The 13,805-nt window shown below is 45.3% G+C and overlaps 1 protein-coding gene across 4 annotated transcripts in view; it reads left to right on the top strand.

Annotated features, from left to right (window-relative positions):
- The window catches only part of FGD3 (FYVE, RhoGEF and PH domain containing 3), a 109,957-nt gene that overhangs the window by 16,876 nt on the left and 79,276 nt on the right, over positions 1-13,805 (top strand). Inside the window, exon 1 of one of the 4 annotated variants that reach the window (XM_084530647.1) lies at positions 12,673-12,811. The exons of 2 other annotated variants lie outside the window; for them this stretch is intronic. The gene's annotated coding sequence lies outside the window, so the exon portion shown is untranslated. Of the gene's footprint in view, positions 1-12,672; positions 12,812-12,920; positions 12,984-13,805 lie in introns of those variants that run through there. One more of the 4 variants, XM_084530646.1, reaches the window with a different exon arrangement.

Below are 13,805 nucleotides of genomic sequence, written 5' to 3'. Positions count from 1 at the left end.
GTTTTTGTAAATGCATGATTTTATAAGAAGCAATCCCCCTTCTGCCAAAGAACTTGTTTTGTTGTAGATTTTTGCTCCCTTCATGTATTTTTGTTTACCCTCTGGTGAACACTACTCAAATGTTGTGCCTAATCAATAGGATCAATTACACCATGGTTTTGAAATTCTCACTGGTGTTGACAATCTCCAAGTGTTGACAATCAATGTTTCAATGTTTTGTTGATACTATCTTTCAAATAATAACATTTAGCACATGAACTATGTTTCTTTTCCTAATGGAAAACATTAATCTATGGTTGTGCCTTACCTGTTTTCCAAGATAACTTATTTGTGTTTCCTTTTTTATTTGCTAACCACCTGTTTGTGATTTCTCAGCAAGGTGTCTGCTCTGAGGCCCTCTGTTTCGGGAAGCAATTGGCTTCACGTGACCGTGACCTGGTGCGGTGGTTCAAGGGACTTTTTTCTCCAAGACACTTGACATTCTTGTTCCTCTTCTTTTACTGCCATTTGTGCTGATTGAAGGAGCCCCAGTGGCCCCTTGTGTGCATAAACATGTAACAGGAACATTTTCTTTGACACGTGGGGGTGTGTTTAAGTACACTACTCGTGCTGATGCCAGTATTCAGTAATTGTACTGGATCATTGCGAGAAATTAGCCATTTCCTGATGCTTTTTTTTTTTTTTTTTTTTTTTTTAGTTAGAAAATACCAATTGATGATAGCTGATGCAATTCCTTTGAAACCCTTAGGAGATAAACACTGGGAATCCAAGGTGCAGCTGAGCAGGACTGTGCTGGCAGCCCCTGCGCAGAGGCACCCAGCAGAGTGGGCACCAGGGCAGCACCTGGAATGGGTGTCTCTGCAGGGACAGTGAGACTGCAGGCAGCAGGGAGTGCTTGTGGCCCTCAGCAATCAGTGCTTTGTTCTGCTCCTTGAAATTGCCATTTCCAACACATGGTTGTAAAGTCTGAAGAACATAGGGTTTCCTGGGGAAATGTTGAAGCCTAAAATTCAGTGGTTGTTTTGTTTTGTTTTGTTTTCTTAGTTTTTATTAAAAAAGTATGTGATAAACCTTGCCTACCTCGTCAATTTTAATTTCATGTAACTTATTACTCTGGACAACTAGCAGAAGGCAAAAAAGCTGCAGTACACGAGAAGCAAAGGGGAATGATACTTTTTTGCTGAAGATCTGGGAATCATCTGCTTAGCAGATGTTTAAAGTAAACCTTGCATAAATTCTGCTTATAAATGTGTGTGAGCGTAGCTCATGGATTTATGTACATTCTTGATGTAATGATTGAGTTCCTCTGAAAAAAGCCACGACCAGTTAGTGGCATAGCAGTATATATGTTGGCAAGTCCACCTGTGTTTGAAATCTGTCTCAGCATTAATCTTGGGAAAATCGATGGGTCGTTTTCATTAGGGGGACTCTTGCTCAGGAATTCAGTTCAATCTGCACAGCTGGAAAGATCGTGTTGCTTGTCTGTTCACTACTGCTAATTTTAAGGAGCTGCAGATTGATGCTACGTGGCCCACCCTGTAGGTTTCCACTGCTTGCTTTTTTTTTTTTTTTTTTTTTTTTTTTTTTTTCCTAAGTAGTAGAGAATGCAGAAAAAACTTGGTAAAATGCCCTTGGATATTGACCTAGCACTGTGATAGGTTTCTTCTTCATCTATTGTAGGAAAAGAAGAAGAAGAAAAAAAAAAAAAAGGAGGGAGAGAAGACTAGACAAAAATAGAAGGTTGTAGTGAATGCTAGCCAAACAATCTGGCTAAATGCTCATGCTAAAATCCTGCAGGTAGGATGTGAAGCAGCGCAGTTACACATGGAGCTGGAGGCTCCTACCACCATGGAGAAAATGAGCAATGGTTTGTTTATGGCTGCAGGATTCAAGGTAACAATTGTAACCAAGGCTACAATTCTCCTTTTTCCAGGTGATACAGGTTGGCTTTAGCCCGAGCAGAAGTTCCTATGTTGCCTTGTTTGGTCCAAGGGGTAGTCAGCCGGACTGCCAGGGTCTCCCTGTTCAGATGAGGGGCAGGCAGGCCTAAACACAGCTTGGAAAGCTCCTAAATGCCAGGAAGGATGAACTTTAAGGCTTGTGTTTGGAACACTGGCAAAGCTGAATTTAATAATTGTTACCCTTTGTAATTTAAATTTCAGTTTCCCTTTGTCTTTTATCCTACGCACAGATCAAAAACGCATCTCGCATCTCTGCCCCTTTCACTTCCTTCACCCCAATACCTGGGCTGTATATTAAAATAGAGGAATTCTGTGTCTAAGGTATACAAAGCTCAACTGGCATGAAATAGTTTACAGGACATTTGCAGTATTCCCTGCTGCCCTCCCCCTTCCCTCTCCATCTGTTAGCCAATCCTTTGTTTTTCACTTTTGCTCTTTTTTTATTCTCTTGTACTGCTTATGGTCAACCCTTTGTTATGCTTTTCATCAGTTTTGTCTCAAAAGAACATAAAACAATTGTACAGAAAACATAAAGCACTAATTCTAAGACTTAAGCCTAACTTTTAAACTGTGCTCAAATGAGGTTTGAAATTAGGTGGTGGGAGTTTATGCATCCCTAATTAGAAGCAAAGCTAAGCGAGCATAACAAATACATTGATGATAAACCTCAGCCCTGATTAAACATCTGTTGAAGCTCAACTTAGTAAATTACAGCAGATTATTGCTGCCTGAGATGCAGATACTAGGGGCTTCTGGAGCTCTGGAGGGGTGGCATTGCCCTGCCTTTGTGGGAGCAGCAACAGCAGTCCTCTGCACAAGGCCAACTGCAAGAGCAAAGAAAGTCCTTTGTCCCTTTTAAAAATCAAGCCAGATTTTTACTTTAAAGTGATCCAGAATCTTTTCAAGGTGTACTACTGAAGGCATAAAACTTTTTTCTTTTTGATTAAAGAGAATCTCAACCGATCCTGAAGGTAGCCAGAAGGCTGTAAATTTCCTGGGGCAACAAAACAGCTTAGATGAACTTGAGCGAGCTTGTGCAGAAAATCGTGTTTTACAGGTTGGAGGAGAGTGCAGCAGGACAGCAGTCACAAAGTGGTTCAGTGAAACTCCGCATTATAACTGTTGCAAATAACCCCTGGGCATGGGTAATTTGTTAGACTCCTCGGCGTACACGTTTTCTCACTGTGGGAAACCTGGGTATTTCTTGAATAGGTGTTCTGCCTCTCTCTGCTTCACTTGTGCCCTACTTTTTTTCAGTCCAATAGGTCCAAGTTGCTTTGTGTTTTGTTTTGCAGCTGGTACAGTAGTTTTCCACCTTTTCCACACAGGGATCCTCTTTTTCACATCCACTTAGCAGTATGGAAAGATATTTCCTCGAGAAAATAGTTTTTTCCAGCCAAGAATGCATTGCCAAACGTTTGTCTAAAGCATGTCATTAGTATGGACGAAACAAATGATAACCAGCCCAAATCCAAACCTCTTGGCAGCAAGCTGGAACAAAGAACTCTTTTGACTCTCTTGTGCCAGACATTTAAACCCAGGCAAGAGCCCGTGCTTAGAAGAACAACATTGAAAATAGAAGCCCTGGGTGCCATAAAATAGGCAAGTTGCTGCAAGACAAGAGGGCCTGGTAACTTTATTCCTCGAGCCAGGATGTAGTTTCATGGCTATTTGAAAAAAGTACGAGAACAAAAGCAAATCCTCCTGCAAGTACTGGGCTGTTCTGAGTCCAAGGTGTCTCAGGCTGGTCTCTGGTGGTGCAGCAGTGCCCCTCCGAACAGCTCGGCCTCCTGTGAGGCGGCTGCAAAGCAGCAGCTGGCAAAAATCAGCCAACTCAGTCTGTTGGTTTGTGTTTCCTTTGTCTGGTTCTCCTAAGTAAAAACCTGCTAAATCTCAGCTGGGAGGTGATTGAATTTCTGTAATTGATACATTATTCCATGTCAATAGGAGTGTTGCTTCATAAAGTGCTCTGGGATTTTTTGGGGAAAAGTCCTTTGTATAAAGCTTGTCATTAAGCCTGATTAATTATGATTGAACACATTCCAGAATCCAGGATGAAGGCTCTAGAAACTGCAGACTTGTGCTGATCACAATTTTAGAGATCTTTGTGTGAGCAGTGATTTTTGGCTGATATAGCACAGAAACCAATGGGAATGCCCAGGTTCTTTGGTTTTGTTTCTTCCTTTGTATCAATACAGCTTTAACTTCTGCCTTGGTTTAGCAAGATGTGCTGGTTTGCCATGCCAGGCAAGTGTGCTACTGCCTGTTCCTGGCAGGGAAACTGGGTCATTTGTACCTCTTAAGCCTTGTAGAGAAATGAGCAATTGAGTGAATTGTAGCCTTTCTCTGTACAGTGAAGGAAAAAGTGAAGGAGGAAAACAAAAAAAGACTTCTGCTTTGTTTTCTGTGGAAGCGTACACACGTACAGATACTTGCTAAAAGCTCTGAATGTGGGAGCTTCTGGCATGAATCAGGAGCAGTAGTCCAGGCTAAAATTGTTAATATAATCAGTCCCTTTGTTGCTGTGCACCTTTCCGCAGTGCAGTTTGCCTAACACCAGCTCTGCAGTCCCACAATCGATATGGAGGCTGAGTGAGTGAAGGTGGGAGGCGTGCGGCTCCAGCTGGGTGTTTCGCAGAAGGAAGCAGCGTCACCTTCGGGCTGCCCCAGCAGGAGGTGTGAAAAACGTCTGACACCCAGGGGAACACTGCTGCTGCGGGGCTCGCTCGCCTCCGCTTTGCCAGCTCCGCAGGGCTGCCCGGCGCTCCCACTGCTTTGGCCAGGGCTGTGGGGTTCTTGGCTGCTGCTCGAGCATGAGCATTGGTCTCTCTTCGGAGCATCACGTTTACGGAGGCGTTCTTATAAAAGTACGTAAATGTTTCTGTTCTGCCTAATGTTACTTTGATAGAAGTCTTTGTCTGAGCCTGGCTGCCTCTTTCCAGGTGTCTGTGGGTACCTTTAAAATCAATTTGAAATAGAGTTGTGATGGTAAAGCCAACACTCCTACTTGTGAAGGACAAGACCCTTGAAACATCACGACTTGCAGGGGCAGCTGGGACTCACTGCTGCGGTGTAGCACGAAGGGGAAGCAAGTGCTTTGAAAGACATCGAGTTTCGCTTGGAAGCTGTCATTTAGGTCTTCTAAGGAGCGATTTCTTTGCAAATACACTTATTCTTCAGCACAAATGGATCTGTGTGGCAGAATACTGTGGTCTCCTTACTTCTTGCATGTCATGCCATTCTGGCACTAAGTGCCTTGCATGGTGTCTGCTCTCCCTGTGCTCCTTGGTGTTTTTTCCTGCAGGACTGCATATTCTGTTTCCATTGGAGCGTGCCTAATGCACGAGGTTGATTTCCGCAGCGCTAGTGATGTTCTGCCAGTGCTTTAGCAGGGGATTCCCACAAGAATTTCCCTGCCTCCTGTGTGCCAGCGAGGAGCCTTGGAGATGCGTGCGCTTCATTCATTTTCTCCAGGGGTGGGCGGATGGCAGCCCCCGCTCCCGATGCCTCCGGACGCCGCCGCCAGCCCATAGCCGCTGCCGGAGGGGAAGCAGCCCTGCCGCGGGGCCGGGTGGCCTGTGGCTGGCCAGGAGCCCCTGCTCAAGCACTGTGCCTGCTGTGAAACCTTGGCAACGCTGGTCGGTCTCTCTCTTTTTTTTTTTTCCCTTTCATTTTCAAGCATTCTCTGTTTGGACTGTGAACAAAGGCTGTTTTTAGTAAGTATTTGTACAGCGCCTAGCTCGCTGGGCTCTGCTTTCCTTCGGGATTGTTAGGTGCTTTTGTAGGAATAATAAAATTAAAACTGGACGCTGGTCAAACAAGCTGCTATCAAAGTGCTCACGCCGAGAGCAAGGGCTGGTGCTCCACATCCCGGGTCCGTGCAAAGCTGGAGGTAGTCCTGGCTTCTGAAGAACCTAGGGGCTCTGCATTAGTGCTGGAGATGGCTTACCTACACCATGCGTATGTGCATCTGCACCTAGAGGCAGAGATATTTCTCTCTGCTCCCCTTCCCTTCCGTGCCCTCCCCAGCGCTCAGGCACCCTTCCCCTATGTGTCACCTCTCAGAGGTGAGTCCCAGCTGCATCCAGCTCAGATGGAGGTCGGGGACACCTTCTCCCTGCTTGTTGTCGTTGGGCTTTTGCTTTTATTTTTGTGCAGGGAGGATGAAGTGAGATCCTGCAGCGCTCCTTGGCAGGAGCAAAGGAGCTTTAGAGCACACGACCTCTCATGGAGGTGTTCCCTTGCAGTTTGCTCCGTGAGCTGTTTTGGGAATGATCCATGGACTAAGTGCCCCACTGCTTACTTGGCAAAACAAGTGGAAGTGTTGAGCCTTCACTGCTCGACTTTCTTTGTAATTTCAGAAGGATGTCGGAGCTCCACGCCTGAGCAATGACAGCATGTTGCTCTCCTGCACTGCCTGCTATGGAAGCAGTGTGTGGTTTTGGAAGAAAATTGTTTGCTGACTTGTTGGTTGTGAATAGCTGCTCATTCCTGTTGGTCCTAAAAAAGATGATGTACAAAATTAATTGCAAAAAATTACTGTAACAGCAGCAAAATACCTCTTTGTAGGTTCATAGTTATTAAAGGGAATGATTGTCAAGGTACCTAGACAATTCTCTCACATGGGTGTGTGTCCCTATAAATTAATATATATATATATATATATATTAAAATTAACAAAGACCTGGCCTGGCTCATGCTCTTGCTAAAGCCATTCAGCGTTAGGCACCATTCAAAGTACACAACTGCATTTCCCTTTGTACAAAGGCTATCTTTGTTTTTTGTATGAAGTCACGGTCTATTTAAAACTCTGTGTTTTAATAACGAGTTTCACTGGAAACTGGAGGAAATGAGTCCATGGGTTTTTGTCCTGATAAACCCAAATTGGAAATTGCAAAGTCAACAGTGGATAAATATGTGTGTCATGCTTGATTGTTTCTTCTTTCCAGTTTTGTTCCTCTTTTCTTTTTTAAATGCTTATAAATGCTTTAGAAACATTTTTTTAAATGCTTTAGAAGTAGCTATGAAGTTCACATTAGTGACTTCATACAAGTTTGGGAGTTTGTGAAAGTGCTACTGACTGTTAAAGTACGTGCTGGTCAAGTGAATGAAAGGAGAGTGGACAAGGCGCTTCACACCTTTCCTATTTTTCTGATACGTTTCATTTAATTGAACTTGCAGGGACCCCACCATGCTTCTACCCTTTCCCCACTTCTCGCGGGTCTGCTGTTGGCTCTGCTGACACACGGAGGTGGTGTTTGTAGAGCAGAGCCTTCAGAGGCCGTGCAGCCCTAGGTGTGAGCTCTGTAAGGGTGTCCTGCTTCAGGTAGTCATCAGCGCTGCCTTGAAGTACAGCCTGGGGCTAGCTGTTTGTGCAATGAAATCTGAGTTACCAGATACGTGATATAAAATGGATGCGTCAAAGATCTTTATACAGACCCATTCATCAAGCTGAATAGCAGAATACAAATATATATAGTTTTAGAAGAAAAACTAGCAAACTTCAGTGTCTGAAGTTACTTGGGTGTTTAACCTCCTCTTGACACCAGTTACACCCTACAAGTGTTTTAACTTCTCTTTTTCTTCTTTTTATTTATTTATTTATTTTTTTTTTTCCTGCAGGATCTGAAGGGGAAGTGACTAAAATAAGCTGCAGAGATCCATTTGACCAGGGCCATACTTTTCAGTTTAGTTTGTTATTGCCTAGGAAAGCACAGATTTGGCTCAGGGAGGTCACTTGGGCAATTGAGTTGTATGTGCATTCACTAGCGATTACCTGAGCCTCTTTATGGTCAGCAGTCAATAGTTTAATTTCCCTCTATAAAAAATGCAACGTGGCAAGTGCGGTATGCTTGGTTTCAACCTTCAAGCCCGTGATGTGTCCTTCAGAAAGGGAAAGCAGATCCTGAGGAAGAAGCTTCCTGGCTGCTGTTAAGGCTTGGCTGCTGCCTCCTGAACTCCCCAGCTGGCTGTGCTCGGCGTGCAGGGGGCAGGAGGCAGCACGGCGGCTCCAGGCAGGGAGCCCCGCTGTCCTGGGCCTGCGCCCTGCGGTGTGCAGCGCTCCCCGAACGGTCACCCCCCTCCGGTTCCAAGAGGTTTAAAGTGAGAAATGTGTATTGTATGCAGAAACATAACCTGCCGAGTTGCCAAGTTATCCCAGGAACCTGTTTTGGCAGCAGAGATGACTGACAGCAACACTAGTTACATTTTCACGATTTTTTTTTTTTTTCCTCAAAAATTTATCTTGCAACAGAGCAATGGCTTAATGCCACAAAAGAAACTTCAGGTTGGAATACTCATGCTTTAGAGTTGCAAATGCTCCTCTAGTAACTGCAGATTCAAGAAAAAAAAAAAGGCAAAACATTGTTTCATAAAGATTATTTTGGTTAACGTTTTAATCCAGCCATAGTTTCTAGTGTAGCATCTAGAAGCCTTACTAGTTCGTATGAGGATTTTTTTCTGCTAGTGTACAAAAAGGAAGTGCTGGCCATTAGCAGGGACAGGCTTCTAAATGCTGAAAACTGAAGGAGGATTTTGAAAAGTCACCTTTAAAAAAAAATAAATCACTTTACTGTCCTTTCTAGTGCCTCGAATGGGGTTCTACGTGTTCCATGTGGAAAAACTGTGTGGCTCATGGAAAGCACGCTGAATCGTCCGTCTGCTCGTCCTGATCAAAGCTGACAGTGTAAAATTATAACACACGTTGCAAACTGCCAGCTCTCCCTGAATGTAAGGGACACCTCTGTGAGCCGCCATCTCCAGGCGCTGGCGTACCGCTTGGCCTTTAGGTACCTTTCTCGGGAAGCCGCGATGCGTTCACACAGTGCGCTTGTGTAGCTCTCAGACAAGATGGTAATTTTTTGTGGTTATTTAAAAGTTATTAATATCCTTTAGCAGCATTACTGTGTAGCTTGAGTGAGTCTGGTTTGTTTTTTTGTTTTTTTTTTTAGTGATTTTTCTGCACACAGCTGCAGATGGTGTGAATGCATAACAACTCGTGTGTCTGTGTCTGATAGATAGGCTTGGGGCTGGGCAAACCAGCCGTGCTCGCTTTTGTTTCATTCACAGGTGAATGCAGTTGTCAGAGTGTTAAGTAAGTGGCACACAAATATCAGGGATCTCCTTGTTCTCTTTTGCTGCATACATGATATGAGGCATTAGTTTATCCTTAACGATGGCCTCTTTTTTTTTTTTTAATTATATCTCTATTTTCTTCTGCCAGCAAGAGGTTATCAATAATCTACAAGCTAACAGACGAGAGATTAATTCTTCATTTGAGAGTGAGCAATTCTAATAAAAAGCTTCAAGCAGATTACAGACTAATAAATAGCCATTCACTTGTCATTTTTGTTCCATTTATTCCTTCTCAATAAAAGGCTGAAGTCTGTTGTTTTTTTTTCCCCTCAGCTTTGCACATCTGATACCGTGCCCCGTTACTAGGAGACGCGGTGTGATGCGGGTGTTCCCTGCCCGAAGCAGGGAGGTGTGAGCCACTTCATCGCAGGAATGTGGGCTGGGGGCAGTCCGTCGCTATTTGGCTGTTACAGGGGCTGGAGCAGGAATGCTTTTTTATTTGCTCAGGGAGTCTTTGAAGAAACCTCCCAGCTATTGTTTCCAGACATACCTGGAAATATGTGATTTTTATATACATATATAAAAATATATATTCTTTGACTTCTGATAATCAGAACACATGCTACTCCAGCCGTGCCTCAGTTGTTCCCTTTGTCACCCCATGCCAGCCTACCTTTTACCAAAAAGAATAAAACACATCTGAGCTACTCCCATCTGAATTCCCCTGGGCCGACTGAGCTTCCTTGGTAGCCGACAGAGCAGCCTTTTAATCTGGTTTCCTGAGGAAGTGAGGTTTGTGCAGCCGTGCCGTCAGTCTCTCACCGCTCTCAGACTGCAAGCTCATCTCAAACCAGGTTGATGTAGGAGTGAAGCGTTCCAGAATACATTTTTTTTCTTCCCTTTCAGCCTTTCATAAATCTGCTAGCCAAGCAGCCAGCTCCCTCAGGAGGAGGAGAAAGGCGGGCGAAGCCATTGGGTTGGCAGCAGCCAGCTGGGCAGCGGGTGCACGAGCAGCTCCAGCCTGGCCCCATCCTGTGGTGGCCCCTGCTTGCTGGTGGCAGGAGAGGGGCACAGTGGAAACCTGGCTTCAGCGTTACAGGATGAAGCCAGAAACGTGCCAGCCCAGGCCATGTGAGCCGCCTGGCTTGCTGTGTCACCAAGTTGTTCTGCAAGGCATCGGCCCACGAGCTGCTCCGGTGCTTTGTGGGCTTCTGTCTCGCTGGGCGTTGAAGCCTTTTTAGCTCTTCCGTGTCATTTCTTGTAACAGTTGTTACTTTATGATGTTTTGCTGTGTTTTTGTTGGCAGATTTAGTTCTGCTCTTCCTCAGGTTTGCTCAGAGATTGGGACTGTGCTGTGAGTAAAACTTTGCTGTTAGCAGTTACAGAGACAGCGGCAGGGCAGCGGTGGGAGCACAGCAGAGCTCAGAGCAGCTCTGTGCCATCTGGGCACCCTGTAATCAGCAACCATTCCTATGGTGATGTCACAGAATAAGTATGACTTGCATTTTATTTGTATTAGGTGTTTTGATTTGTGGCATAGTACAGAAATGCTAAAATCATATTTGGCTGGGGAGGAACATACGTACAAGTACACGGATTAGGCGGCTTGCTCAGCTTTGCAGGAAGATGGACTGACTGCCTTTCCTCTGGGCTTTCCCCATTCCTGTTCCAGCAGTCTGTCTTTCAGGAATGGTGTGTGTATAAATACAAGGTTACTTCATCTTCCTGCTGTGAAATCCTTTCACACTGAAATGTGAAACTTTCACATTTTAATACTTCATTTTTTCCTTGAAGAAACGATGGTTTTGTACACGCTGCATAGCTGTAGTTTGTTGTCACCTCAACCTACGGCAGAGGTCAGCGCAGTGAGGGCAGTTGGAAGGGGACCAGGTTAGGGTATTTCTCTCAGCACCTCTCCTGTGGCCCCACAGGGGTGGGAGGCATCAGCCCCAGGGGCACTGAGCCCGCTATGGCATCGCCTTTTCCTCCACATAGGACCGAGGGGAGGAGGAGTGAGCTCCAGAGGGAAGGCAGCTGCTGCTGGGCTGGCTGGAGCAGCTGCGGGAGCAGCCCCAGCCTGGGTTTTCCTTACAGAAAGCCTCTGCAGCCAGACTGGGCTTTCCATCCTCGTGCCCAGCTGGCTCCTCGTTTTTCTCACGGTGTCTTCACCTCAGCGTGAATCTACAGCTGGCCTCTGTTCCCTTGTCTCCTTGCTTAACTTCCCCCTCGTTAAATTAGCCTCCTGGAAATGATAAGTAAACACATCCTGGCATGTTGAGTGGTTCCCATAGCTGCTGCTGTTACTGTGCCTGCAATCCCACACGGTCAGGGCTAGCACAGGGTTCGTGGGGGCCTCGGCAGAGGCTGGGGGGAGGGAAGGGCTGGTGGGGGGCTGAGGTGGGGCTCTCGAGGCAGTAACTAGTATTAATGGACCTGCAGCAATTCCTGCCTGTTCAGAGACGGTGCCTGGGAACTTCTTAGCATGCGAGGTTTGAGGACGTTACATTAGCAGTGGTGAATGGGGAGCTGGTGGCTGTGGAAGTTGTGGGCTGGTTGCAGACGTGGGCAGCGAGTGCAGCGTGCCAGCCCCAGGCATCACGCTGCTGTCGCTGTGGGTGGCTGGCAGGTCTTTGTCTTTTTGCCTTCTGGACCTTTCCTGACCTGGTCCTCACGATAACAGCAGTGTTACCAGTTGTGTGTAGTGCAGGTGATATGTACGTGGGCCCTTGTAAGTTCTGTGTAGTGAAGATGGGCCCAACTTTGGCCCTGTATACACGCCAGTGTAATCAACCCAAAATGATGTCTCTGACTTCTTTTTAGAACATTAAACAATGCCATAAAACCATATTAATTGAATTATATTAGCCATCCTTGCTGGGATTTTAGTGCCAGGCTTCAGCCTGCTGTGGCCTGTTGGGGCCGCCCGTGGGTGGGCGCTCTCACAAGACCCCCGGGGCCGAGCAGGGCAGTCGGGGGCTCGCTGGGGGAGCAGCCAGGGTTGTGGTGTGCCTCAGCGCTGCCTCTGCCTGCTCTGCATTGACTTGGGGCTGCTTCTGGATTCTGCAAATGTCATCGGGGTGGTGTGCTTCAAAATATTCCTGGTGATTGTCGCAACACAAGTGCTACCCCACATTTTAACAATAAGCTGATGCTCCTTATCAAGTCGTCCTGAAATTAGTCAGCCTTGCTACAGTCTGCTCTGCAACAGGTTCGTCCTTGTCAATGAAATTTTGATTGCAATTGAACATTAATTGCCATCTGTGCAAATGCCAGTATGTAAACAAAGTTCTTTCCCAATTCTTCAGCTCCTCTTTGGAGGGCTCGGACACAGTACATGCTTCATCCACCATGCCCCGCTGCCTCTCGCAAGCTTTGTGTTTTTTAATGAGTCTCACGTTAGTTTGTATGAAATTTTGTAACACTGAAAGTAAGCACGGCTATGGTTATCGTGGCAGTAGTAAAATTTCCTCCTGTTGCAGAGCACCCGCTCAGCCTCGCTTTAGCTCGCGTTTAGCAGCAGCGTTTGTCAGCAGAGAAGCCCCCTCCCCTTCCCACATTTATTTCCATGGTAACCCGTGGAAGGCATTCTGCAGCCTCAAAACTACTTTTGCTCTTTCATCATGCAAGCTGGTATTGTCAAGGGCTGAGTGTATTCCTACAGCTCTGAATGAATATAAAAAAAAAAAAAAAAAAAAGGCTGAATTTGGATGGGCAGTTGTTATTTGGGAGGCCCTACGGCAGGAAAGAACAGGCAACCTTCAAGTGACCTAGTGTCTGTACGTGGCTTAGTAAGGAAAAACAGTCTTGCTTCATTAATTGATTAACTTGGAGGGTGGTGGTTATCAGAATTATCATTCTGTGAAGTGAATGTGGCAATTTCCTGAAACAGCTTCAAGGTAGGGGGGAAAACGGGCAGATGGCTGGCCAGGCTTTGCTGGTGAGCTGCTGGTAAGCTTGCATGCTGTGATCTGTTGCAAACTGTGCTTTCTCGTGGGTTCTTTAATGTCTTTTCAGGTACCGTTTAGAAAATGGTGTCTTTACAAATGCCTGCTCTTTGACTGTATAATGCATTTGCCTTTTATTGGTGTAGAAGTGGGTATATTTAGCGGCATTTAGCAATGCGTGGTCGGTGTGAGCAATGTAGAAGCTGGTAGTAAAGCGTTCGCTGTGTTCCCTGCTGTAATGAGCTGGATTGATTTTATGATCTCTTTGCGTGCTTTCTAAAATCCGTATTTATGCAGCATTTGCGTGGAGATGCTGAGAGGATTTGATTATATTTGAGCAGGCTAAGGCTATTTGATTGCTGTGTGTGATAAGAGTGGCATGTGGAACTGGTAGTACTTTGTAAAAGAAAACCAATTGCTTGCAAACAGTCTCTGCAAATCGAGAAGAAAGAAATGATGTTGTAAGTAATGATTTTTTAAATATTCTCAAAGTAGAAACTTGTCTGATGTAAGCATTGCCAGAAACATTTCAAACATATCCTGATCTTGTTTGATGAAATCAATTTGGCAGATTATTATTCTTAATTTTCTGCTTATATCTGTTTTCATGTTATCTGAGTGCATGAATCATAATGCAGTAATAGTGTTTATTAAAATATTTGAGGGATACTGTCTGATCAAAGAATTGTGTTGTCATTTCATTGGCTTGTGGCAAGCTGGCAGGATTTTTGTTTTTCCCTGCATTATTTGGTTGGGGAAGGGTAAAAATGTAGCTTTCTTCTAAATATGTCTGAAGTACATAATGGCTGTGAAGTCACCATGACAA

Source organism: Aythya ferina, assembly GCF_964211825.1.
Source record: "Aythya ferina genome assembly, chromosome: 10".
In the NCBI taxonomy this organism is placed as follows: domain Eukaryota; kingdom Metazoa; phylum Chordata; class Aves; order Anseriformes; family Anatidae; genus Aythya; species Aythya ferina.
Note: the sequence above shows the minus strand (reverse complement) of the source record. Positions and strands in the feature narration are given on the sequence as shown.